Source organism: Gavialis gangeticus, unplaced genomic scaffold (assembly GCF_001723915.1).
Source record: "Gavialis gangeticus isolate Ggan-Ray unplaced genomic scaffold, GavGan_comp1, whole genome shotgun sequence".
NCBI lineage: Eukaryota > Metazoa > Chordata > Crocodylia > Gavialidae > Gavialis > Gavialis gangeticus.
The window spans coordinates 62,516,483-62,521,345 of NW_017729024.1; the positions used below are offsets into that span (position 1 = coordinate 62,516,483).

Here is a 4,863-nt window from a genome sequence, read left to right on the forward strand (position 1 = left end):
CCCCCCGCCATGACCAGTCAGCAACTGGGGGGGGGTCTCCCCTGCGACTGATCTTGCTGATGGGAGGAGTCTCCCCATGGCCGATCCCACCGACCAGGGGGAGGAGTCCCCCTGTGGCCAAGCGCAAGGCAGCTGATCGCTGTAGCCAATTCCCCAGCCAGCGCTTGGAGGTGGGGCACCAGCGCTCCTACCTGCCTGCTGCCTAAGCGGCAAGCACAGCCAGCCAGGGTGTGCACCAGCACGCTCAGGGGGTGCATGTGCACCCCCATATACCCCCTATACGTTGCCACTGGTGGTGTCTGCATTGTACTATAACGTCACCACAGATGAAGGTCTTGGGCAGAAACCTGGAAGAGTCTGGTCTTATTCTGGCTGGGAAGAACCATTCTGGGAAAGAGGCTGACATTCTACATTGGACAAATAACCTGTTCTCTTCAAGGTGGAGACAATCACAAAGAAGTAGTAGTAGGCATCTATCTGTCTTGGGAGATGAAAGAATTAAGCCAAGTGAGACATCAGCTCACTGAATTTAATCCTTGCTTGAAAGATAAAGTGAAGCTGGAATGACCTCTCCAGGGCGAAAAAGGCGGGGCAGTGTATATGGAGACAATGAGTTGCCCACATACAAGTGTCCCCCTTGCTAGTTTAATCTAAAAGAAAGGCAGGTTCCATTACCTTTGGAACCAGGCCGGCCACAGGAGCTGCTGGAGCAAAGGGTATCACCCGCTTGTCTATCAAGGCCCCACTCCTCAACTGGCTGCTGACCAGGGTTAGAGCCCAGTCTACCTTATCATGGAGTGGACTTCAGTTCCACAACTTTTTGGCAGCATTTCCTCTGGCAGGGGCAAGACTAGTACCCCCTTCTAAGGTGCTCTTCTGAACAAAGCCATTGGCACCTAGAGGTTGCCATGTTATTTAACTGCTGCTCAGCACTCAGTGATAAAAGTCACAGGTAGTTCTATCCAAGGAGGGCAGAACAACTCCCTCAGGGATTCAAAGACGCCTAAACAATTTAATATAAATTGGGATAAAGAATAAGACAAAAGGATGACTTTGTGGTTAAGGGAGTGGGGTATCTGGGTCCCATTCCAGTTTCTGCCAGACTTCCTATGGGAACTGGCATGTCAGAACCCTGATTTACCAAAGTATTTACCTGTTAACTTGATCTAGGGAGTTGGGCATGTGCTTAATAAAAGGGAAGCACAAAATTAACGTTCTTTGTAGGTGGGCAATGGGATTATCCACTTGCTTAAGCATATTCAGAAGGGCTTCTGAACAGGAGTCTTTGTCTCCATGCCTCAGTTCCTCATTTTCAGGGTGGGGATGACATCTCCCAGAAGTGCTTCCTGAGGGTGCTATAAGGCAAACTGCCTCAAAAGTTTTGGGGCATGTGTGGGAAGGGTCACACGTTCTGGCACCATGATAAGCTGCTGAAAAAAGACTTGACAGAACAAAATAAAAATGCCTGGAGGCTGCATTTAATCAGGGACGGCACCAGCCTGATCAGCTAGTGAGGTTGGTAGCTTTACCAAGGCCCTCCCCCCACCATTCTTTCTAAAGGTCTGCGGATACAACTATTTGACCACACCTACACAAGGCAGCATTTCCAACAATGTGCAAGTAACTTGTACTACTGGTAAAGAAAATCACTTCCCAGTCCCCCTGCACCCTGCTGCCAGCAAGTTGGGCTCTCAGAAGTCTGGACTGCAAAGTGCAGAACCCAACAGAATTGTGCCTCTGCAAGTAAGTCTTGTCCTGCCGCTCTGCCAGCTACATATCAGTAAGTATCAGAACACAGATATCAATCAATTAGGCAGGTAGAGGATATCTTGGAGCGCACCTGGAACAAGCCACAAAGCTTACGGTAGCCATACTTCTCTCATGCTGGATGCACTGCCCAGCCAAATTAATAACCAGTTGGGAAACTCATTATTCCGGGTGGGATAAGAAAATGAGGACATGAGCCAGGAAGCAGTGGAGAGCAGCTCCTTGCAGGTAAGTCTATGGGGAGGGAAGGCTTAGAGATAGGAGGGGCAGACTAAGGCCCCAAAGGTGAGGGAGGAAGTGGGGCAGGGACTGGAGGCACTGCCCAGAGCAGGGTGGGAATGTGCAGCAGCGGGACTGGCTGGCGAGTGGGATGGAGCCTGTGGCAGAAAGCCACCTTGGTTTCTCCCCAAAAATCTCTGCCCTGTTACACTGATTTAAATCTCTGTGCTGTGACCATTCAATTAGGATGGGCCCAGCACACAGGGGACCACACCCTCAGCCTGTCTCTTTAGGGAACTGGAGCTGGCTGCATTCCTGAGGGAGGGGGGAAACCTGCTCCCTCTGCCTACGTGACTTGCATCACTTACCTGGGTAAGGGGTTTCTACCTGGGGAGCTGGAATCTGCCCGGTAACAGGTGATGCATTTCAAATTGGTTGGCTGACAGCCAACTGGGGCTGACCTCCGCTGGCCCAGGTGAATGAGGTCACAGGGGCTATATAAGTTAGGACGGGGAAGGAGGCGGTCCCTCCTCTCCGGCCATGAGGTGACGCAGCAGCCAGGCAGGGGACAGAGAAGCCTTAACATCTGAAACTGGCTCTCTCCCCCCAAACTCACGAGCTAGGAACCGCCTGCCTCCAAAGGGAAACTTCACCTGCCTTTGGAAGATGCTTGTGAGTAAGCTACTCAATCTGATTAGATATTTAGCTGGAAGTATCACAGATGCGTAATCAAAAGGCTACCACAGCCAGACTGTTTGCTCTTTAGGATTTCTAGATATTGCTCTATCCTGTACCCTAGTTTGCCCTACCCCCTGTAATCAATAAAGTTCTCCTTTTTGACTGGTGTGGGAGACTTATTGAGGGGTGGGTCTAAATTATGCCTAAGAGATCCCTTAGGTCTGTGGACTAAGGGAGACTATACCTTTTTGCCCCCGGACTTGGGGAAGTACCCCAAGTGCCTGTACTGGGTCGAGTACCCGTGGGACTTTAGGCCTGTGTTACCCCAAGGACACAGGGCCATGAGACAGTCCATTCTTGGGGTGCTGGCGGCACGTTACCCCCAGACTAGCGAGTGTGCTCCGGGAGAGGGGTCGGCCAGACATAAGGCGCCCCTAGGGAGGCATTTGGAGCCTGGAAGGTGGTCGGGCGCAGGGAGGTGGGCGGCTCAACGCAGGAGCACCCCCTACTGGCCCGCCTCACGTGGTGGAAACAGCAGAGGGATACGAATACCCAGCTGTGTTCCTGAGGTGGGATCTCTGCACCCGCCACAGAGCCACAAGTGGCTTGTCCAGAAAGTGGCGAGGGGGCTGGCTGCCTGCTGCTGTGTGCACTCCTGAGGGGGGCATGTGCCCCTCAAATATGTGCAGGGTTGGGGCAGATGTGGGCTGCCCACTGGGGGCTCCCTGCTTTGCTGCCCTCCGCCTTAGGGCCACCGTGGACCAGCATAGGAGGGCAGAGAGGCTTGGTGCTGCCGCTGCCAGGAGCCCTGCACCAGCCATTCCACCATGTTAAGGCACTCCCTGCCCACCAGGCAGCAGTGGGGGCAGTGACAGCAGTGCAGAGTTGTGCCCCCTGGCCACGCAGCTAGGCTCCCAAGGATACAGTAGCAGGGCAAGTCATACCCTCCCCTGCTCTCCATGGTTCTAATCTGGCCATCCGGGGGGGAGAAGGATAGGTATGTGTCCTGTCATTCCATTTTTAAAAAGTGGTCACCCTAGGGTCAATACACAAATTCTCCTCCTCTCCTTCCCCAGCCAAAGCGCCCTGTGTTGGTTTTTCTCCACAATGCTGAGATTATTCTGTGGAAGCAGCTATCATTGACTAATACTCAGTCAATAAAAGGCATTTTCCAACTGAAACAAAACATAAGTCACACAACAGGGTCACATCAGTTTAAGCAAGTTTGTTTTTAAACCACATAAGTTCATGCTGTGTGATTTGCCTGTGAAGACCAAGCTTGAAAAAATGAGCCTTATCATCAGGGATCCAGCTTTTCCGTGTTCCATGGAAAAATACAGATTTTCTCCTTTGAAGGAGAAAAACCTGGGGAACCATGCATTTCCCCTTGCAGGCTAGCAGAGTTTCAGCCTGAAAAATACTGTTTGGGAGCAGCCAGGCAATGTGGTAGAGAGCAGCTCCCTCCAGCTAAGTCTATGGGAGCAGGGGGGACATAGGCAACATGTGGGGCGGTAAGGGATCACAGGCAATGTGGCGCAGGGGATGGGGGGGGGGGGCGAAGAAGGCACAGGTGATGTGGCAGGGGGCATATGCTCCACCAGATTTCTGCACCCACACCAGGGCGCTGGGCTGCAGCTGGGGCGGACCAGCTCTGGGCAGGAGCCGCCTCCTTGGCTTAGCTAGCAAGACTCAGCGCAGGAGGGAGTACTATGCTACCAAGGTGAGGTCCTCCCTGCCCACCTGGCAGCAGCGAGGAGAACAATTCTGTGCTACCGCTGCGCCTCACCTTGGCAGCTATGGTGGTGCAGAGCTCCCTCCCATGCCAGGTCCTGCGCACTGGGCCATGGAGGTAACTCCTACCTGAAGCTGGTCCAGCCTGACAGATTGACTGCCCCAGTGTGGGCACAGAAATTGGGGGGGGGGGCTATGTGCCCCATGCCCTCATGACACATCACCTGTACTACCCTATGCCTCCCCAAGTGTCGCCTGTGCCCATACCTTGCCCTCCGAACCCCCACCCCCCTTCCTCACACTGGGGGCCTGAGGCCTGGAGGCAGAGGCAGCGGGCTGGGAGTGAGGACAGGGCCAGGGGACTGCAGGTTGGGAATGAGGGGCACTGGCAGGGCTGGGGCTTATGAATGAGGTGCAGCAGGAGGGGCAAGCCACTGGCATATCAGGGCTGCTCAGTGCCACAAAGCT

At 53.7% G+C, this 4,863-nt stretch overlaps 1 protein-coding gene across 1 annotated transcript in view; it reads right to left on the bottom strand.

Moving 5' to 3' along the window:
• B4GALT1 (beta-1,4-galactosyltransferase 1) overlaps positions 1 to 4,863 on the bottom strand; it is a 78,024-nt gene that overhangs the window by 7,739 nt on the left and 65,422 nt on the right. The window lies entirely within an intron of this gene.